This window comes from Puntigrus tetrazona, chromosome 5, assembly GCF_018831695.1.
Source record: "Puntigrus tetrazona isolate hp1 chromosome 5, ASM1883169v1, whole genome shotgun sequence".
NCBI classification, from domain to species: domain Eukaryota; kingdom Metazoa; phylum Chordata; class Actinopteri; order Cypriniformes; family Cyprinidae; genus Puntigrus; species Puntigrus tetrazona.
Window position 1 is genome coordinate 25,935,010 of NC_056703.1, and position 22,664 is coordinate 25,957,673.

Genomic DNA, 22,664 nt, shown 5'->3' on the forward strand with positions numbered 1-22,664 from the left:
AGGTTTATAAATCCCACTCTGCTTCGTTAGTCTGTCTTTGTTTACAATCCTAGGCAAGACTATAGCTGATCTCAGCTTTTGCCTGGAGGGCGGTATGAGATGGACCAAACAGTGATCAGAAACTGATATATGAGGTTACCGTTTCTGTGGCAGCAGCTTCCAAGACAGTCCAAACGGTGGGAGAGAAACAGGTTTGTGAATCCCACTCTGCTTCGTTAGTCTGTCTTTGTTTACAGTCCTAGGCAAGACTATAGCTGGTTTCAGCTTTTGCCTGGAGGTCGGTATGAGATGGACCAAACAGTGATCAGAAACTCCCAAGGCGGCTCTTTGGACAGAGTGGTATGCATCCTTTATTATTGTCTAACAGTGATCTAGTATGTCACATTGCCCAGCAATCGCGCACACGGGTCTCTCGCGGCAGGCGAGAATTCTACCAGTCTCTCTTTCAGGAAAGTAATATTGACCAATGCTAAATTAAAACAACAGAATGACATCCGTAGGTATTTTATGAGCAGCACTTAATTTCCAGTTCAATTTTAAGAGCAGCTAAATCAGGTTGCGTTTTTTCGTCCGCCACTGCTTCTGCCTGCTACGGCCTGCTACGGCCTGCTACAGTCGGGAATCGAACCGGGTCTCCAGCGCGGCAGAGGCGAGAATTCTACCACTGAACCACCAATGCCCGTCTCTAGGCTGGGGTGTGCTTGAGTCAAACACCTGGACGTCTGCTGACTGAGGGCAGGTGTGGGGATTACAGGAGGTGAGAATGGTTTCTTTTCATACCTGCAGTAAAACTCTTCGGTATGAGATGGACCAAACAGTGATCAGAAACTCCCAAGGCGGCTCTTTGGACAGAGTGGTATGCATCCTTTATTATTGTCTAACAGTGATGTAGTATGTCACATTGCCCAGCAATCGCACAGGTCTCCCTCGCGGCAGGCGAGAATTCTACCAGTCTCTTTCAGGAAAGTAATATTGACCAATGCTAAATTAAAACAACAGAATGACATCCGTAGGTATTTTATGAGCAGCACTTAATTTCCAGTTCAATTTTAAGAGCAGCTAAATCAGGTTGCGTTTTTCGCCCGCCACTGCTTCTGCCTGCTACGGCCGGGAATGCTAAATTAAAACAACAGAATGACATCCGTAGGTATTTTTATGAGCAGTCTTAATTTCCAGTTCAATTTTAAGAGCAGCTAAATCAGGTTGCGCCGTCCGCCACTGCTCTGCCTGCTACTGCCGGGAATGCTAAATTAAAACAACAGAATGACATCCGTAGGTATTTTATGAGCAGCACTTAATTTCCAGTTCAATTTTAAGAGCAGCTAAATCAGGTTGCGTTTTCGTCCGCCACTGCTTCTGCCTGCTACGGCCTGCTACAGTCGGGAATCGAACCCGGGTCTCCCGCGCGGCAGGCGAGAATTCTACCACTGAACCACCAATGCCCGCCTGTTGGCTGGGGTGTGCCTTGTGCAGCAGAGTCAAACACCTGGACGTCTGCTGACTGAGGGCAGGTGTGGGGGATTACAGGAGGTGAGAATGGTTTCTTTTCATACCTGCAGTAAAACTCGTTCAGGTCGTCTGCCAGTTGTTGATTTGCCACAATGCTGGGGATGATGTCTTGTAATTGGTCTTGTCTTTCAGACCTTTCCACACAGAGTCTGTGCCACTAGAAGAGAACTGAGTGCGAAGCTTTTCAGAATAATTCCTCTTTGTTTACTGAGTTTAGCAGTGAACCATTGTTTGTCGTTGTTATAAGTTAAATAAGTCCTGGTAGGAACGCATATGTCCTCACAGAAACTGATATATGAGGTTACCGTTTCTGTGGCAGCAGCTTCAAAGACAGTCCAAACGGTGGGAGAGAAACAGGATTGTGAATCCCACTCTGCTTCGTTAGTCTGTCTTTGTTGACAGTCCTAGGCAAGACTATAGCTGGTTTAAGCTTTTGCTTGGAGGGCGGTATGAAATGGACCAATCAGTGATCAGAAACTGATATATGAGGTTACCGTTTCTGTGGCAGCAGCTTCAAAGACAGTCCAAACGGCGAGAGAGAAACAGGTTTGTAAATCCCGCTCTGTCTCGTTAGTCTGTCTTTGTTTACAGTCCTAGGCAAGACTATAGCGGGTTTCAGCTCTTGCCTGGATGGCGGTATATAATGGACCAAACAGTGATCAGAAACTGATATATGAGGTTACCGTTTCTGTGGCAGCAGCTTCAAAGACAGTCCAAGCGGCGAGAGAGAAACAGGTTTGTGAATCCCGCTCTGCCTCGTTAGTCTGTCTTTGTTTACAGTCCTAGGCAAGACTATAGCTGGTTTCAGCTCTTGCCTGGATGGCGGTATATAATGGACCAAACAGTGATCAAAAACTGATATATGAGGTTACCGTTTCTGTGGCAGCAGCTTCAAAGACAGTCCAAACGGTGGGAGAGAAACAGGATTGTGAATCCCACTCTGCTTCGTTAGTCTGTCTTTGTTGACAGTCCTAGGCAAGACTATAGCTGGTTTCAGCTTTTGCCTGGAGAAGCGGTATGAAATGGACCAATCAGTGATCAGAAACTGATATATGAGGTTATCGTTTCTGTGGCAGCAGCTTCAAAGACAGTCCAAACGGCGAGAGAGAAACAGGTTTGTATATTCCGCTCTGCCTCGTTAGTCTGTCTTTGTTTACAGTCCTAGGCAAGACTATAGCGGGTTTCAGCTCTTGCCTGGATGGCGGTATTTAATGGACCAAACAGTGATCAGAAACTGATATATGAGGTTACCGTTTCTGTGGCAGCAGCTTCCAAGACAGTCCAAACGGTGGGAGAGAAACAGGTTTGTGAATCCCACTCTGCTTCGTTAGTCTGTCTTTGTTTACAGTCCTAGAGACAAGACTATAGCTGATCTCAGCTCTTGCCTGGATGGCGGTATATGATGGACCAAACAGTGATCAAAAACTGATATATGAGGTTACCGTTTCTGTGGCAGCAGCTTCAAAGACAGTCCAAACGGTGGGAGAGAAACAGGTTTGTGAATCCCACTCTGCTTCCTTAGTCTGTCTTTGTTTACAGTCCTAGGCAAGACTATAGCTGATTTCAGCTCTTGCCTGGATGGCGGTATATGATGGACCAAACAGTGATCAGAAACTGATATATGAGGTTACCGTTTCTGTGGCAGCAGCTTCAAAGACAGTCCAAGCGGCGAGAGAGAAACAGGTTTGTAAATCCCACTCTGCTTCGTTAGTCTGTCTTTGTTTACAGTTCTAGGCAAGACTATAGCTGGTTTCAGCTTTTGCCTGGAGTCGGTCGGTATGAGATGGACCAAACAGTGATCAGAAACTCCCAAGGCGGCTCTTTGGACAGAGTGGTATGCATCCTTTATTATTGTCTAACAGTGATGTAGTATGTCACATTTGCCCAGCAATCGCACACGGGTCTCCCAGCGGCAGGCGAGAATTCTACCAGTCTCTTTCAGGAAAGTAATATTGACCAATGCTAAATTAAAACAACAGAATGACATCCGTAGGTATTTTTTATGAGCAGCACTTAATTTCCAGTTCAATTTTAAGAGCAGCTAAATCAGGTTGCGTTTTCGTCGCCACTGCTTCTGCCTGCTACGGCCGGGAATCGAACCCGGGTCTCCAGCGCGACAGGCGAGAATTCTACCACTGAACCACCAATGCCCGCCTCTTGGCTGGGGTGTGCCATTGTGCTTGAGTCAAACACCTGGACGTCTGCTGACTGAGGGCAGGTGTGGGGATTAGGAGGTGAGAATGGTTTCCTGGTCATATGTCCTCACAGAAACTGATATATGAGGTTACCGTTTCTGGCAGTTGCTTCAAAGACAGTCCACAATGCTGGAGAGAAACAGGATTGTGAATCCCACTCTGTAATTAGTCTGTCTTTGTTGACAGTCCTAGGCAAGACTATAAGTTTCAGCTTTGCCTGGACTAGCGGTAAGAAATGGACCAATCAGTGATCAGAAACTGATATATGAGGTTAATTTCTGTGGCAGCAGCTTCAAAGACAGTCCAAGCGGCGAGAGAGAAACAGGTTTGTAATCCCGCTCTGCCTCGTTAGTCTGTCTTTGTTTTACAGTCCTAGGCAAGACTATAGCTGGTTTCAGCTCTTGCCTGGATGGCGGTATATAATGGACCAAACAGTGAAACTGATATATGAGGTTACCGTTTCTGTGGCAGCAGCTTCAAAGACAGTCCAAGCGGTGGGAGAGAAACAGGATTGTGAATCCCACTCTGCTTCGTTAGTCTGTCTTTGTTGACAGTCCTAGGCAAGACTATAGCTGGTTTCAGCTTTTGCCTGGAGGGCGGTATGAAATGGACCAATCAGTGATCAGAAACTGATATATGAGGTTACCGTTTCTGTGGCAGCAGCTTCAAAGACAGTCCAAGCGGCGAGAGAGAAACAGGTTTGTATAATCCGCTCTGCCTCGTTAGTCTGTCTTTGTTTACAGTCCTAGGCAAGACTATAGCTGGTTTCAGCTCTTGCCTGGATGGCGGTATATAATGGACCAAACAGTGATCAGAAACTGATATATGAGGTTACCGTTTCTGTGGCAGCAGCTTCCAAGACAGTCCAAGCGGTGGAGAGAAACAGGTTTGTGAATCCCACTCTGCTTCGTTAGTCTGTCTTTGTTTACAGTCCTAGGCAAGACTATAGCTGATCTCAGCTCTTGCCTGGATGGCGGTATATGATGGACCAAACAGTGATCAAAACTGATATATGAGGTTACCGTTTCTGTGGCAGCAGCTTCAAAGACAGTCAAGCGGTGGAGAGAAACAGGTTTGTAAATCCCACTCTGCTTCGTTAGTCTGTCTTTGTTTACAGTCCTAGGCAAGACTATAGCTGGTTTCAGCTTTTGCCTGGAGAGTCGGTATGAGATGGACCAAACAGTGATCAGAAACTCCCAAGGCGGCTCTTTGGACAGAGTGGTATGCATCCTTTATTATTGTCTAACAGTGATGTAGTATGTCACATTGCCCAGCAATCGCTGCAGGTCTCTCCCAGCGGCAGGCGAGAATTCTACCAGTCTCTTTCAGGAAAGTAATATTGACCAATGCTAAATTAAAACAACAGAATGACATCCGTAGGTATTTTATGAGCAGCACTTAATTTCCAGTTCAATTTTAAGAGCAGCTAAATCAGGTTGCGTTTTCGTCCGCCACTGCTTCTGCCTGCTACGGCCGGGAATCGAACCCGGGTCTCAGCGCGCGGCAGGCGAGAATTCTACCACTGAACCACCAATGCCCGCCTCTTGGCTGGGGTGTGCCATTGTGCTTGAGTCAAACACCTGGACGTCTGCTGACTGAGGGCAGGTGTGGGGATTACAGGAGGTGAGAATGGTTTCTTTTCATACCTGCAGTAAAACTCGTTCAGGTCGTCTGCCAGTTGTTGATTTGCCACAATGCTGGGGGATGGTGTCTTGTAATTGGTCATGTCTTTCAGACCTTTCCACACAGAGTCTGTGCCACTAGAAGAGAACTGAGTGCGAAGCTTTTCAGAATAATTCCTCTTTGTTTACTGAGTTTAGCAGTAAACCATTGTTTATCGTTGTTATAAGTTAAATAAGTCCTGGTAGGAACGCATATGTCCTCACAGAAACTGATATATGAGGTTACCGTTTCTGTGGCAGCAGCTTCAAAGACAGTCCAAACGGTGGGAGAGAAACAGGATTGTGAATCCCACTCTGCTTCGTTAGTCTGTCTTTGTTGACAGTCCTAGGCAAGACTATAACTGGTTTCAGCTTTTGCCTAGAGGGCGGTTTGAAATGGACCAATCAGTGATCAGAAACTGATATATGAGGTTATCGTTTCTGTGGCAGCAGCTTCAAAGACAGTCCAAAGCGGCGAGAGAAACAGGTTTGTATATATCCGCTCTGCCTCGTTAGTCTGTCTTTGTTTACAGTCCTAGGCAAGACTATAGCTGGTTTCAGCTCTTGCCTGGATGGCGGTATATAATGGACCAAACAGTGATCAGAAACTGATATATGAGGTTACCGTTTCTGTGGCAGCAGCTTCAAAGACAGTCCAAGCGGTGGGAGAGAAACAGGTTTGTGAATCCCACTCTGCTTCGTTAGTCTGTCTTTTTTACAGTCCTAGGCAAGACTATAGCTGGTTTCAGCTTTTGCCTGGATGGCGGTATATGAAATGGACCAATCAGTGATCAGAAACTGATATATGAGGTTATCGTTTCTGTGGCAGCAGCTTCAAAGACAGTCCAAACGGCGAGAGAAACAGGTTTGTATAATCCGCTCTGCCTCGTTAGTCTGTCTTTGTTTACAGTCCTAGGCAAGACTATAGCTGGTTTCAGCTCTTGCCTGGATGGCGGTATTAAATGGACCAAACAGTGATCAGAAACTGATATATGAGGTTACCGTTTCTGTGGCAGCAGCTTCAAAGACAGTCCAAACGGTGGGAGAGAAACAGGTTTGTGAATCCCACTCTGCTTCGTTAGTCTGTCTTTGTTTACAGTCCTAGGCAAGACTATAGCTGATCTCAGCTCTTGCCTGGATGGCGGTATATGATGGACCAAACAGTGATCAAAACTGATATATGAGGTTACCGTTTCTGTGGCAGCAGCTTCCAAGACAGTCCAAACGGTGGGAGAGAAACAGGTTTGTGAATCCCACTCTGCTTCGTTAGTCTGTCTTTGTTTACAGTCCTAGGCAAGACTATAGCTGATCTCAGCTCTTGCCTGGATGGCGGTATATGATGGACCAAACAGTGATCAAAAACTGATATATGAGGTTACCGTTTCTGTGGCAGCAGCTTCAAAGACAGTCCAAGCGGCGAGAGAAACAGGTTTGTAAATCCCACTCTGCTTCGTTAGTCTGTCTTTGTTTACAGTCTAGGCAAGACTATAGCTGGTTTCAGCTTTTGCCTGGAGATCGGTATGAGATGGACCAAACAGTGATCAGAAACTCCCAAGGCGGCTCTTTGGACAGAGTGGTATGCATCCTTTATTATTGTCTAACAGTGATGTAGTATGTCACATTGCCCAGCAATCGCGCACAGGTCTCCCCGCGGCAGGCGAGAATTCTACCAGTCTCTTTCAGGAAAGTAATATTGACCAATGCTAAATTAAAACAACAGAATGACATCCGTAGGTATTTTATGAGCAGCACTTAATTTCCAGTTCAATTTTAAGAGCAGCTAAATCAGGTTGCGTTTTCATCCGCCACTGCTTCTGCCTGCTACGGCCGGGAATCGGGGTCTCCCGCGCGGCAGGCGAGAATTCTACCACTGAACCACCAATGCCCGCCTCTTGGCTGGGGTGTGCCATTGTGCTTGAGTCAAACACCTGGACGTCTGCTGACTGAGGGCAGGTGTGGGGGATTACAGGAGGTGAGAATGGTTTCTTTTCATACCTGCAGTAAAACTCGTTCAGGTCGTCTGCCAGTTGTTGATTTGCCACAATGCTGGGGGATGGTGTCTTGTAATTGGTCATGTCTTTCAGACCTTTCCACACAGAGTCTGTGCCACTAGAAGAGAACTGAGTGCGAAGCTTTTCAGAATAATTCCTCTTTGTTTACTGAGTTTAGCAGTAAACCATTGTTTGTCGTTGTTATAAGTTAAATAAGTCCTGGTAGGAGCGCATATGTCCTCACAGAAACTGATATATGAGGTTACCGTTTCTGTGGCAGCAGCTTCAAAGACAGTCCAAGCGGTGGGAGAGAAACAGGATTGTGAATCCCACTCTGCTTCGTTAGTCTGTCTTTGTTGACAGTCCTAGGCAAGACTATAGCTGGTTTCAGCTTTTGCCTGGAGGGCGGTATGAAATGGACCAATCAGTGATCAGAAACTGATATATGAGGTTACCGTTTCTGTGGCAGCAGCTTCAAAGACAGTCCAAGCGGCGAGAGAAACAGGTTTGTGAATCCCGCTCTGCCTCGTTAGTCTGTCTTTGTTTACAGTCCTAGGCAAGACTATAGCTGGTTTCAGCTCTTGCCTGGATGGCGGTATATAATGGACCAAACAGTGATCAGAAACTGATATATGAGGTTACCGTTTCTGTGGCAGCAGCTTCAAAGACAGTCCAAGCGGTGAGAGAGAAACAGGTTTGTGAATCCCACTCTGCTTCGTTAGTCTGTCTTTGTTTACAGTCCTAGGCAAGACTATAGCTGATTTCAGCTCTTGCCTGGATGGCGGTATATGATGGACCAAACAGTGATCAGAAACTGATATATGAGGTTACCGTTTCTGTGGCAGCAGCTTCAAAGACAGTCCAAGCGGTGAGAGAGAAACAGGTTTGTAAATCCCACTCTGCCTCGTTAGTCTGTCTTTGTTTACAGTCTAGGCAAGACTATAGCTGGTTTCAGCTCTTGCCTGGATGGCGGTATATAATGGACCAAACAGTGATCAGAAACTGATATATGAGGTTACCGTTTCTGTGGCAGCAGCTTCAAAGACAGTCCAAGCGGTGAGAGAGAAACAGGTTTGTAAATCACTCTGCTTCGTTAGTCTGTCTTTGTTTACAGTCCTAGGCAAGACTATAGCTGGTTTCAGCTCTTGCCTGGATGGCGGTATGAAATGGACCAATCAGTGATCAGAAACTGATATATGAGGTTACCGTTTTGTGGCAGCAGCTTCAAAGACAGTCCAAGCGGTGGGAGAGAAACAGGTTTGTATGAATCCCTCTGCTTCGTTAGTCTGTCTTTTTTTACAGTCCTAGGCAAGACTATAGCTGATTTCAGCTCTTGCCTGGATGGCGATATATGATGGACCAAACAGTGATCAGAAACTGATATATGAGGTTACCGTTTCTGTGGCAGCAGCTTCAAAGACAGTCCAAGCGGCTGAGAGAGATACAGGTTTGTGAATCCCTCTGCTTCGTTAGTCTGTCTTTGTTTACAGTCAAGGCAAGACTATAGCTGATTTCAGCTCTTGCCTGGATGGCGGTATATGATGGACCAAACAGTGATCAGAAACTGATATATGAGGTTACCGTTTCTGTGGCAGCAGCTTCAAAGACAGTCCAAACGGTGGGAGAGAAACAGGTTTGTAAATCCCACTCTGCTTCGTTAGTCTGTCTTTGTTTACAGTCCTAAAGCAAGACTATAGCTGGTTTCAGCTTTTGCCTGGAGGTCGGATGAGATGGACCAAACAGTGATCAGAAACTGATATATGCTGGACACCGTTTCTGTGGCAGCAGCTTTAAAGACAGTCAAACAGTGGGAGAGAAACAGGATTGTGAATCCCTCTCTGCTTCGTTAGTCTGTCTTTGTTTACAGTCCTCTCTTTCAGACTATATATTGTTTCAGCTTTTGCCTGGAAGTATATAATGGACCAATCAGTGATCAGAAACTGATATATGAGTTACCGTTTCTGTGGCAGCAGCTTCAAAGACAGTCTGGTGGGAGAGAAACAGGTTTGTGAATCCCACTCTGCTTCGTTAGTCTGTCTTTGTTTACAGTCTAGGCAAGACTATAGCTGATCTCAGCTCTTGCCTGGATGGCGGTATATGATGGACCAAACAGTGATCAAAAACTGATATATGAGGTTACCGTTTCTGTGGCAGCAGCTTCAAAGACAGTCCAAGCGGTTAGAGAGAAACAGGTTTGTGAATCCCACTCTGCTTCGTTAGTCTGTCTTTGTTTACAGTCCTAGGCAAGACTATAGCTGATTTCAGCTCTTGCCTGGATGGCGGTATATGATGGACCAAACAGTGATCAGAAACTGATATATGAGGTTACCGTTTCTGTGGCAGCAGCTTCAAAGACAGTCAAGCGGCGAGAGAAACAGGTTTGTAAATCCCCTCTGCTTCGTTAGTCTGTCTTTGTTTACAGTCCTAGGCAAGACTATAGCTGGTTTCAGCTTTTGCCTGGAGAGTCGGTATGAGATGGACCAAACAGTGATCAGAAACTCCCAAGGCGGCTCTTTGGACAGAGTGGTATGCATCCTTTATTATTGTCTAACAGTGATGTAGTATGTCACATTGCCCAGCAATCGCTGCAGGTCTCCCCCCGCGGCAGGCGAGAAATTCTACCAGTCTCTTTCAGGAAAGTAATATTGACCAATGCTAAATTAAAACAACAGAATGACATCCGTAGGTATTTTATGAGCAGCACTTAATTTCCAGTTCAATTTTAAGAGCAGCTAAATCAGGTTGCGTTTTCATCCGCCACTGCTTCTGCCTGCTACGGCCGGGAATCGAACCGGGTCTCAGCGCGGCAGGCGAGAATTCTACCACTGAACCACCAATGCCCGCCTCTTGGCTGGGGTGTGCCATTGTGCTTGAGTCAAACACCTGGACGTCTGCTGACTGAGGGCAGGTGTGGGGATTACAGGAGGTGAGAATGGTTTCTTTTCATACCTGCAGTAAAACTCGTTCAGGTCGTCTGCCAGTTGTTGATTTGCCACAATGCTGGGGATGGTGTCTTGTAATTGGTCATGTCTTTCAGACCTTTCCACACAGAGTCTGTGCCACTAGAAGAGAACTGAGTCTGAAGCTTTTCAGAATAATTCCTCTTTGTTTACTGAGTTTAGCAGTAAACCATTGTTTTGTCGTTGTTATAAGTTAAATAAGTCCTGGTAGGAACGCATATGTCCTCACAGAAACTGATATATGAGGTTACCGTTTCTGTGGCAGCAGCTTCAAAGACAGTCCAAAGCGGTGGGAGAGAAACAGGATTGTGAATCCCACTCTGCTTCGTTAGTCTGTCTTTGTTGACAGTCCTAGGCAAGACTATAGCTGGTTTCAGCTTTTGCCTGGGAGGCGGTATGAAATGGACCAATCAGTGATCAGAAACTGATATATGAGGTTACCGTTTCTGTGGCAGCAGCTTCAAAGACAGTCCAAGCGGCGAGAGAGAAACAGGTTTGTATATTCCGCTCTGCCTCGTTAGTCTGTCTTTGTTTACAGTCTAAGCAAGACTATAGCGGGTTTCAGCTCTTGCCTGGATGGCGGTATATAATGGACCAAACAGTGATCAGAAACTGATATATGAGGTTACCGTTTCTGTGGCAGCAGCTTCCAAGACAGTCCAAGCGGTGGGAGAGAAACAGGTTTGTGAATCCCACTCTGCTTCGTTAGTCTGTCTTTGTTTCACAGTCCTAGGCAAGACTATAGCTGATCTCAGCTCTTGCCTGGATGGCGGTATATGATGGACCAAACAGTGATCAAAAACTGATATATGAGGTTACCGTTTCTGTGGCAGCAGCTTCAAAGACAGTCCAAGCGGTGGGAGAGAAACAGGTTTGTGAATCCCACTCTGCTTCCGTTAGTCTGTCTTTGTTTACAGTCCTAAAGCAAGACTATAGCTGATTTCAGCTCTTGCCTGGATAGCGGTATATGATGGACCAAACAGTGATCAGAAACTGATATATGAGGTTACCGTTTCTGTAGCAGCAGCTTCAAAGACAGTCCAAGCGGCGAGAGAGAAACAGGTTTGTAAATCCCACTCTGCTTCGTTAGTCTGTCTTTGTTTACAGTTCTAGGCAAGACTATAGCTGGTTTCAGCTTTTGCCTGGAGTCGGTATGAGATGGACCAAACAGTGATCAGAAACTCCCAAGGCGGCTCTTTGGACAGAGTGGTATGCATCCTTTATTATTGTCTAACAGTGATGTAGTATGTCACATTGCCCAGCAATCGCTGCAGGTCTCCCAGCGGCAGGCGAGAATTCTACCAGTCTCTTTCAGGAAAGTAATATTGACCAATGCTAAATTAAAACAACAGAATGACATCCGTAGGTATTTTATGAGCAGCACTTAATTTCCAGTTCAATTTTAAGAGCAGCTAAATCAGTTTGCGTTTTCATCCGCCACTGCTTCTGCCTGCTAAACAGGAATGAACCGGGTCTGCCTCGCGCGTTAGTCTGAATTCTACCACTGAACCAGACAATAGCCGCCTCTTGGCTCTTGCCTGCCATTGTGCTTGAGTCAAACACCAAACAGCGTCTGCTGACTGATATAGGTGTTGGGGATTTCTGAGGTGAGAATGGTTTCTTTTCATACCTGCAGAGAGAAACAGGTTTCATATTCTGCCAGCTCTGCCAGTTAGTCTGTGATTTGCCTAGAGCAAGACTGGGGATTCAGCTCTTGCCTGGATGGTCATGTATTTAATGGACCAAACAGTGAGTCTGTGCCACTGATAGAATGAGAGTTACCGTTTCTGTGGCAGCAGCTTCAAAGACAGTCCAAGCGGTGGGAGAGAAACAGGTTTTGTAAATCCCACTCTGCTTCGTTAGTCTGTCTTTGTTTACAGTTCTAAGCAAGACTATAGCTGGTTTCAGCTTTTGCCTGGGAGAGCGGTATGAGATGGACCAAACAGTGATCAGAAAACTGATATGAGAGTTTACCGTTTCTGTGGCAGCAGCTTCAAAGACAGTCCAAGCGGTGAGAGAGAAACAGGTTTGTGAATCCACTCTGCTTCGTTAGTCTGTCTTTGTTTGACAGTCCTAGGCAAGACTATAGCTGGTTTCAGCTTTTGCCTGGACCAAGGCGGTATGAAATGGACCAAAACAGTGATCAGAAACTGATATATGAGGTTACCGTTTCTGTGGCAGCAGCTTCAAAGACAGTCCAAGCGGCGGTGGGAGAGAAACAGGTTTGTGAATCACTCTGCTTCGTTAGTCTGTCTTTGTTTACAGTCTAGGCAAGACTATAGCTGGTTTCAGCTCTTGCCTGGATGGCGGTATATGATGGACCAAACAGTGATCAGAAACTGATATATGAGGTTACCGTTTCTGTGGCAGCAGCTTCAAAGACAGTCAAGCGGTGGGAGAGAAACAGGTTTGTGAATCCCACTCTGCTTCGTTAGTCTGTCTTTGTTTACAGTCCTAGGCAAGACTATAGCTGGTTTCAGCTCTTGCCTGGATGGCGGTATATGATGGAACAAACAGTGATCAGAAACTGATATATGAGGTTACCGTTTCTGTGGCAGCAGCTTCAAAGACAGTCCAAGCGGCGAGAGAGAAACAGGTTTGTAAATCCCACTCTGCTTCGTTAGTCTGTCTTTGTTTACAGTCTAGGCAAGACTATAGCTGGTTTCAGCTTTTGCCTGGAGATCGGTATGAGATGGACCAAACAGTGATCAGAAACTCCCAAGGCGGCTCTTTGGACAGAGTGGTATGCATCCTTTATTATTGTCTAACAGTGATGTAGTATGTCACATTGCCCAGCAATCGCGCTGCAGGTCTCCCAGCGGCAGGCGAGAATTCTACCAGTCTCTTTCAGGAAAGTAATATTGACCAATGCTAAATTAAAACAACAGAATGACATCCGTAGGTATTTTATGAGCAGCACTTAATTTCCAGTTCAATTTTAAGAGCAGCTAAATCAGGTTGCGTTTTTCATCCGCCACTGCTTCTGCCTGCTACGGCCGGGAATCGAACCGGGTCTCCGCGCGCAGGCGAGAATTCTACCACTGAACCACCAATGCCCGCCTCTTGGCTGGGGTGTGCCATTGTGCTTGAGTCAAACACCTGGACGTCTGCTGACTGAGGGCAGGTGTGGGGGATTACAGGAGGTGAGAATGGTTTCTTTTCATACCTGCAGTAAAAACTCGTTCAGGTCGTCTGCCAGTTGTTGATTTGCCACAATGCTGGGGATGGTGTCTTGTAATTGGTCATGTCTTTCAGACCTTTCCACACAGAGTCTGTGCCACTAGAAGAGAACTGAGTGCGAAGCTTTTCAGAATAATTCCTCTTTGTTTACTGAGTTTAGCAGTAAACCATTGTTTATCGTTGTTATAAGTTAAATAAGTCCTGGGGAACGCATATGTCCTCACAGAAACTGATATATGAGGTTACCGTTTCTGTGGCAGCAGCTTCAAAGACAGTCCAAGCGGTGGGAGAGAAACAGGATTGTGAATCCCACTCTGCTTCGTTAGTCTGTCTTTGTTGACAGTCCTAGGCAAGACTATAGCTGGTTTCAGCTTTTGCCTGGAGGCGGTATGAAATGGACCAATCAGTGATCAGAAACTGATATATGAGGTTACCGTTTCTGTGGCAGCAGCTTCAAAGACAGTCCAAGCGGTGGAGAGAAACAGGTTTGTAAATCCCGCTCTGCCTCGTTAGTCTGTCTTTGTTTACAGTCCTAGGCAAGACTATAGCTGGTTTCAGCTCTTGCCTGGATGGCGGTATATAATGGACCAAACAGTGATCAGAAACTGATATATGAGGTTACCGTTTCTGTGGCAGCAGCTTCAAAGACAGTCCAAGCGGTGGGAGAGAAACAGGTTTGTGAATCCCACTCTGCTTCGTTAGTCTGTCTTTGTTTACAGTCCTAGGCAAGACTATAGCTGATTTCAGCTCTTGCCTGGATGGCGGTATATGATGGACCAAACAGTGATCAGAAACTGATATATGAGGTTACCGTTTCTGTGGCAGCAGCTTCAAAGACAGTCAAGCGGTGAGAGAGAAACAGGTTTGTAAATCCCACTCTGCTTCGTTAGTCTGTCTTTGTTTACAGTCCTAGGCAAGACTATAGCTGATTTCAGCTCTTGCCTGGATGGCGGTATATGATGGACCAAACAGTGATCAGAAACTGATATATGAGGTTACCGTTTCTGTGGCAGCAGCTTCAAAGACAGTCCAAGCGGCGAGAGAGAAACAGGTTTGTAAATCCCCTCTGCTTCGTTAGTCTGTCTTTGTTTACAGTCCTAGGCAAGACTATAGCTGGTTTCAGCTTTTGCCTGGAGGTCGGTATGAGATGGACCAAACAGTGATCAGAAACTCCCAAGGCGGCTCTTTGGACAGAGTGGTATGCATCCTTTATTATTGTCTAACAGTGATGTAGTATGTCACATTGCCCAGCAATCGCGCTGCAGGTCTCCCAGCGGCAGGCGAGAATTCTACCAGTCTCTTTCAGGAAAGTAATATTGACCAATGCTAAATTAAAACAACAGAATGACATCCGTAGGTATTTTATGAGCAGCACTTAATTTCCAGTTCAATTTTAAGAGCAGCTAAATCAGGTTGCGTTTTCATCCGCCACTGCTTCTGCCTGCTACGGCCGGGAATCGAACCGGGTCTCGCGCGGCAGGCGAGAATTCTACCACTGAACCACCAATGCCCGCCTCTTGGCTGGGGTGTGCCATTGTGCTTGAGTCAAACACCTGGACGTCTGCTGACTGAGGGCAGGTGTGGGGATTACAGGAGGTGAGAATGGTTTCTTTTCATACCTGCAGTAAAACTCGTTCAGGTCGTCTGCCAGTTGTTGATTTGCCACAATGCTGGGGGATGGTGTCTTGTAATTGGTCATGTCTTTCAGACCTTTCCACACAGAGTCTGTGCCACTAGAAGAGAACTGAGTGCGAAGCTTTTCAGAATAATTCCTCTTTGTTTACTGAGTTTAGCAGTAAACCATTGTTTATCGTTGTTATAAGTTAAATAAGTCCTGGTAGGAACGCATATGTCCTCACAGAAACTGATATATGAGGTTACCGTTTCTGTGGCAGCAGCTTCAAAGACAGTCCAAGCGGTGGGAGAGAAACAGGATTGTGAATCCCACTCTGCTTCGTTAGTCTGTGTCTTTGTTGACAGTCCTAGGCAAGACTATAGCTGGTTTCAGCTTTTGCCTGGAGGCGGTATGAAATGGACCAATCAGTGATCAGAAACTGATATATGAGGTTACCGTTTCTGTGGCAGCAGCTTCAAAGACAGTCAAGCGGTGAGAGAGAAACAGGTTTGTGAATCCCGCTCTGCCTCGTTAGTCTGTCTTTGTTTACAGTCCTAGAGCAAGACTATAGCTGGTTTCAGCTCTTGCCTGGATGGCGGTATATAATGGACCAAACAGTGATCAGAAACTGATATATGAGGTTACCGTTTCTGTGGCAGCAGCTTCAAAGACAGTCCAAGCGGTGGGAGAGAAACAGGTTTGTGAATCCCACTCTGCTTCGTTAGTCTGTCTTTGTTTACAGTCCTAGGCAAGACTATAGCTGGTTTCAGCTCTTGCCTGGAGGGCGGTATATGATGGACCAAACAGTGATCAGAAACTGATATATGAGGTTACCGTTTCTGTGGCAGCAGCTTCAAAGACAGTCCAAGCGGCGAGAGAGAAACAGGTTTGTAAATCCGCTCTGCCTCGTTAGTCTGTCTTTGTTTACAGTCCTAGGCAAGACTATAGCTGGTTTCAGCTCTTGCCTGGATGGCGGTATATAATGGACCAAACAGTGATCAGAAACTGATATATGAGGTTACCGTTTCTGTGGCAGCAGCTTCAAAGACAGTCCAAGCGGTGGGAGAGAAACAGGTTTGTGAATCCCACTCTGCTTCGTTAGTCTGTCTTTGTTTACAGTCTAGTCCTAGCAAGACTATAGCTGGTTCTCAGCTCTTGCCTGGATGGCGGTATATGATGGACCAATCAGTGATCAGAAACTGATATATGAGGTTACTGTTTCTGTGGCAGCAGCTTCAAAGACAGTCCAAGCGGTGAGAGAGAAACAGGTTTGTAAATCCCACTCTGCTTCGTTAGTCTGTCTTTGTTTACAGTCCTAGGCAAGACTATAGCTGATTTCAGCTCTTGCCTGGATGGCGGTATATGATGGACCAAACAGTGATCAGAAACTCCCAAAGCGGCTCTTTGGACAGAGTGGTAAGCATCCTTTATTATTGTCTAACAGTGGTCTAGTATGTCACATTGCCCGGCAATCCTTTGCGGGTCTCCTTTCTCTCTTTCAGGAAAGGAATATCGACCAATGCTAAATTAAAACAACAGAATGACATGCATAGGTATTTTATGAGCAGCACATAATTTCCAGTTCAATTTTAAGAGCAGTTAAATCAGGTTGCGTTTTCGTCTGCCACTGCTTCTGCCTGCATTGGCGGGAATCGAACCGGGTCTCAGCGTGGCAGGCGAGAATTCTACCACTGAACCACCAATGCCGCCTCTTGGCAGAGGGTGTGCCATTGTGCTTGAGTCAAACACCTGACGCGTCAGCACGCGGCTCGTGCGACGTCTGACCTCCGTTCAGTCGGTGCATTTGGCGAGGGCCCGGCTAGCTCAGTCGGTGAGAGCATGAGACTCTTAATCTCAGGGTCGTGGGTTCGAGCCCCACGTTGGGCGCACAGTTTCTATTTCTTGCAAAAGCGCTCTCACAAGAGCACTACCTGCTCTACGAGCCAGATCGATGCCCAGGCAAGTAGGCCCTGAATTCGGTCTTTGGCACCTCGAACGTCTCTGTGGCGCAATGTCGGTTCTTAGCGTTCGGCTGTTAACCGGAAGGTTGGTGGTTCGAGCCCACCCAGGCCGGCGAATGAAACTTTTCCGTTTCACTAACTGCTGTCTGTCTGTCTGGAAGCTGCTGACCGGTCACACGTCCTCTTCGCTAAGTTGAAGGGCAGGTGTGGGGATTACAGGAGGTGAGAATGGTTTCTTTTCATACCTGCAGTAAAACTCTTCAGGTCGTCTGCCAGTTGTTGATTTGCCACAATGCTGAGGATGGTGTCTTGTAATTGGTCTTGTCTTTCAGACCTTTCCACACAGAGGCTGTGCCACTAGAAGAGAACTGAGTGCGAAGCTTTTCAGAATAATTCCTCTTTGTTTACTGAGTTTAGCAGTGAACCATTGTTTATCGTTGTTATAAGTTAAATAAGTCCTGGTAGGAGCATATGTCCTCACAGAAACTGATATATGAGGTTACCGTTTCTGTGGCAGCAGCTTCAAAGACAGTCCAAACGGTGGGAGAGAAACAGGATTGTGAATCCCACTCTGCTTCGTTAGTCTGTCTTTGTTGACAGTCCTAGACTTTGACAAGACTAAGTTAAATAAGCTGGTTTCGTTAGTCTGTCTTTTTGCAAGACTATAGCTGATTTCAGCTTTTGCCTGGCGGCGGTATGAAATGGACCAATCAGTGATCAGAAACTGATATATGAGGTTACCGTTTCTGTGGCAGCAGCTTCAAAGACAGTCCAAACGGTGGGAGAGAAACAGGTTTGTGAATCCCACTCTGCTTCGTTAGTCTGTCTTTGTTGACAGTCCTAGGCAAGACTATAGCTGGTTTCAGCTTTTGCCTGGAGGCGGTATGAAATGGACCAATCAGTGATCAGAAACTGATATATGAGGTTACCGTTTCTGTGGCAGCAGCTTCAAAGACAGTCCAAACGGCGAGAGAGAAACAGGTTTGTAAATCCCGCTCTGCCTCGTTAGTCTGTCTTTGTTTACAGTCCTAGGCAAGACTATAGCGGGTTTCAGCTCTTGCCTGGATGGCGGTATATAATGGACCAAACAGTGATCAGAAACTGATATATGAGGTTACCGTTTCTGTGGCAGCAGCTTCCAAGACAGTCCAAACGGTGGGAGAGAAACAGGTTTGTGAATCCCACTCTGCTTCGTTAGTCTGTCTTTGTTTACAGTCCTAGGCAAGACTATAGCTGATCTCAGCTCTTGCCTGGATGGCGGTATATGATGGACCAATCAGTGATCAGAAACTGATATATGAGGTTACTGTTTCTGTGGCAGCAGCTTCAAAGACAGTCCAAGCGGCGAGAGAGAAACAGGTTTGTAAATCCCCTCTGCTTCGTTAGTCTGTCTTTGTTTACAGTCCTAGGCAAGACTATAGCTGATTTCAGCTCTTGCCTGGATGGCGGTATATGATGGACCAAACAGTGATCAGAAACTCCCAAGGCGGCTCTTTGGACAGAGTGGTAAGCATCCTTTATTATTGTCTAACAGTGGTCTAGTATGTCACATTGCCCGGCAATCGCTTTGCGGGTCTCCCTTTCTCTCTTTCAGGAAAGGAATATCGACCAATGCTAAATTAAAACAACAGAATGACATGCATAGGTATTTTATGAGCAGCACATAATTTCCAGTTCAATTTTAAGAGCAGTTAAATCAGGTTGCGTTTTCGTCTGCCACTGCTTCTGCCTGCATTGGCGGGAATCGAACCGGGTCTCCAGCGTGGCAGGCGAGAATTCTACCACTGAACCACCAATGCCCGCCTCTTGGCAGGGGTGTGCCATTGTGCTTGAGTCAAACACCTGAGCGTCAGCGCGCTCGTGCGGCGTCTGACCTCCGTTCAGTCGGTGCATTGGCGAGGGCCCGGCTAGCTCAGTCGGTAGAGCATGAGACTCTTAATCTCAGGGTCGTGGGTTCGAGCCCCACGTTGGGCGCACAGTTTCTATTTCTTGCAAAAGCGCCCTCTCACAGAGCACTACCTGCTCTACAGAGCCAGATCGATGCCCAGGCAAGTAGGCCCTGAATTCGGTCGGCGGCACCTCGAACGTCTCTGTGGCGCGTCGGTTAGCGCGTTCGGCTGTTAACCGGAAGGTTGGTGGTTGAGCCCACCCAGGGGCGGCGAATGAAACTTTTCCGTTTCACTAACTGCTGTCTGTCTGTCTGGAAGCTGCTGACCGGTCACACGTCCTCTTCGCTAAGTTGAAGGGCAGGTGTGGGGATTACAGGAGGTGAGAATGGTTTCTTTTCATACCTGCAGTAAAACTCTTCAGGTCGTCTGCCAGTTGTTGATTTGCCACAATGCTGAGGATGGTGTCTTGTAATTGGTCTTGTCTTTCAGACCTTTCCACACAGAGGCTGTGCCACTAGAAGAGAACTGAGTGCGAAGCTTTTCAGAATAATTCCTCTTTGTTTACTGAGTTTAGCAGTGAACCATTGTTTGTCGTTGTTATAAGTTTATAAGTCCTGGTAAATATGTCCTCACAGAAACTGATATATGAGGTTACCGTTTCTGTGGCAGCAGCATAAAGACAGTCAAACGGTGGGAGAGAAACAGGATTGTGAATACTCTGCTTCGTTAGTCTGTCTTTGTTGACAGCAGCAAGACTTTGACTGTCGTTGTTATAAGTTAAATAAGTCCTGGTAGGAACGCATATGTCCTCACAGAAGAGAGAAACAGGATTGTGAATCCCACTCTGCTTCGTTAGTCTGTCTTTGTTGACAGTCCTAGGCAAGACTATAGCTGGTTTCAGCTTTTGCCTGGAGGCGGTATGAAATGGACCAATCAGTGATCAGAAACTGATATATGAGGTTACCGTTTCTGTGGCAGCAGCTTCAAAGACAGTCCAAGCGTGCGAGAGAGAAACAGGTTTGTAAATCCCACTCTGCTTCGTTAGTCTGTCTTTGTTGACAGTCCTAGGCAAGACTATAGCTGGTTTCAGCTTTTGCCTGGAGGGCGGTATGAAATGGACCAATCAGTGATCAGAAACTGATATATGAGGTTACCGTTTCTGTGGCAGCAGCTTCAAAGACAGTCCAAGCGGCGAGAGAGAAACAGGTTTGTAAATCCCGCTCTGCCTCGTTAGTCTGTCTTTGTTTACAGTCCTAGGCAAGACTATAGCGGGTTTCAGCTCTTGTCTGGATGGCGGTATATAATGGACCAAACAGTGATCAGAAACTGATATATGAGGTTACCGTTTCTGTGGCAGCAGATTCCAAGACAGTCCAAAAGGTGGGAGAGAAACAGGTTTGTGAATCCCACTCTGCTTCGTTAGTCTGTCTTTGTTTACAGTCCTAGGCAAGACTATAGCTGATCTCAGCTCTTGCCTGGAGGGCGGTATGAGGTGGACCAATCAGTGATCAGAAACTGATATATGAGGTTACTGTTTCTGTGGCAGCAGCTTCAAAGACAGTCCAAACGGCGAGAGAGAAACAGGTTTGTAAATCCCACTCTGCTTCGTTAGTCTGTCTTTGTTTACAGTCCTAGGCAAGACTATAGCTGATTTCAGCTCTTGCCTGGATGGCGGTATATGATGGACCAAACAGTGATCAGAAACTCCCAAGGCGGCTCTTTGGACAGAGTGGTAAGCATCCTTTATTATTGTCTAACAGTGGTCTAGTATGTCACATTGCCCCCGGCAATGCTCCCCAGGTCTCCCTTTCTCTCTTTCAGGAAAGGAATATCGACCAATGCTAAATTAAAACAACAGAATGACATGCATAGGTATTTTATGAGCAGCACATAATTTCCAGTTCAATTTTAAGAGCAGTTAAATCAGGTTGCGTTTTCGTCTGCCACTGCTTCTGCCTGCATTGGCGGGAATCGAACCGGGTCTCCAGCGTGGCAGGCGCGAGAATTCTACCACTGAACCACCAATGCCGCCTCTTGGCGGGGTGTGCCATTGTGCTTGAGTCAAACACCTGAGCGTCAGCTGCGCTCGTGCGGCGTCTGACACTCCGTTCAGTCGGTGCATTTGGCGAGGGCCGGCTAGCTCAGTCGGTAGAGCATGAGACTCTTAATCTCAGGGTCGTGGGTTCGAGCCCCCACGTTGGGCGCACAGTTTCTATTTCTTGCAAAGCGCCCTCTCACAAGAGCACTACCTGCTCCACTGAGCCAGATCGATGCCCAGGCAAGTAGGCCCTGAATTCGGTCGGCGGCACCTCAGAAACGTCTCTGTGGCGCAATCGGTTAGCGCGTTCGGCTGTTAACCGGAAGGTTGGTGGTTCGAGCCCACCCAGGGACGGCGAATGAAACTTTTCCGTTTCACTAACTGCTGTCTGTCTGTCTGGAAGCTGCTGACCGGTCACACGTCCTCTTCGCTAAGTTGAAGGGCAGGTGTGGGGATTACAGGAGGTGAGAATGGTTTCTTTTCATACCTGCAGTAAAACTCTTCAGGTCGTCTGCCAGTTGTTGATTTGCCACAATGCTGAGGATGGTGTCTTGTAATTGGTCTTGTCTTTCAGACCTTTCCACACAGAGGCTGTGCCACTAGAGAGAGAACTGAGTGCGAAGCTTTTCAGAATAATTCCTCTTTGTTTACTGAGTTTAGCAGTGAACCATTGTGTTTATCGTTGTTGTTATAAGTTAAATAAGTCCTGGTAGGAAGCATATGTCCTCACAGAAACAGTGATCAGAAATATATGAGGTTACCGTTTCTGTGGCAGCAGCTTCAAAGACAGTCCAAGCGGTGGGAGAGAAACAGGATTGTGAATCCCACTCTGCTTCGTTAGTCTGTCTTTGTTGACAGTCCTAGGCAAGACTATAGCTGGTTTCAGCTTTTGCCTGGATGGCGGTATGAAATGGACCAATCAGTGATCAGAAACTGATATATGAGGTTACCGTTTCTGTGGCGCAGCAACTTCAAAGACAGTCCAAGCGGTGAGAGAGAAACAGGTTTGTAAATCCTGCTCTGCCTCGTTAGTCTGTCTTTGTTTACAGTCCTAGGCAAGACTATAGCTGGTTTCAGCTCTTGCCTGGAGGCGGTATGAAATGGACCAATCAGTGATCAGAAACTGATATATGAGGTTACTGTTTCTGTGGCAGCAGCTTCAAAGACAGTCCAAGCGGCGAGAGAGAAACAGGTTTGTAAATCCCACTCTGCTTCGTTAGTCTGTCTTTGTTTACAGTCCTAGGCAAGACTATAGCTGATTTCAGCTCTTGCCTGGATGGCGGTATATGATGGACCAAACAGTGATCAGAAACTGATATAAAGGCGGCTCTTTGGACAGAGTGGTAAGCATCCTTTATTATTGTCTAACAGTGGTCTAGTATGTCACATTGCCCGGCAATCGCTCGCAGGTCTCCCTTTCTCTCTTTCAGGAAAGGAATATCGACCAATGCTAAATTAAAACAACAGAATGACATGCATAGGTATTTTATGAGCAGCACATAATTTCCAGTTCAATTTTAAGAGCAGTTAAATCAGGTTGCGTTTTCGTCTGCCACTGCTTCTGCCTGCATTGGCGGGAATCGAACCGGGTCTCCAGCGTGGCAGGCGAGAATTCTACCACTGAACCACCAATGCCCGCCTCTTGGCAGGGGTGTGCCATTGTGC

The 22,664-nt window shown here is 46.6% G+C and overlaps 4 non-coding genes across 4 annotated transcripts; all 4 read left to right on the forward strand.

Annotated features, from left to right (window-relative positions):
* Positions 1–16,924: 16,924 nt before the first annotated feature.
* On the forward strand, positions 16,925–16,998 carry trnak-cuu. Its single transcript has one exon. It is a non-coding gene; the product is annotated as a tRNA-Lys (tRNA).
* Positions 16,999–18,973: 1,975 nt separating this feature from the next.
* trnak-cuu lies at positions 18,974–19,046 on the forward strand. Its single transcript has one exon. It is a non-coding gene; the product is annotated as a tRNA-Lys (tRNA).
* Positions 19,047–21,091: 2,045 nt separating this feature from the next.
* trnak-cuu lies at positions 21,092–21,165 on the forward strand. Its single transcript has one exon. It is a non-coding gene; the product is annotated as a tRNA-Lys (tRNA).
* A 114-nt stretch (positions 21,166–21,279) lies between these two features.
* On the forward strand, positions 21,280–21,353 carry trnan-guu. Its single transcript has one exon. It is a non-coding gene; the product is annotated as a tRNA-Asn (tRNA).
* The last annotated feature ends 1,311 nt before the right edge of the window (positions 21,354–22,664 follow it).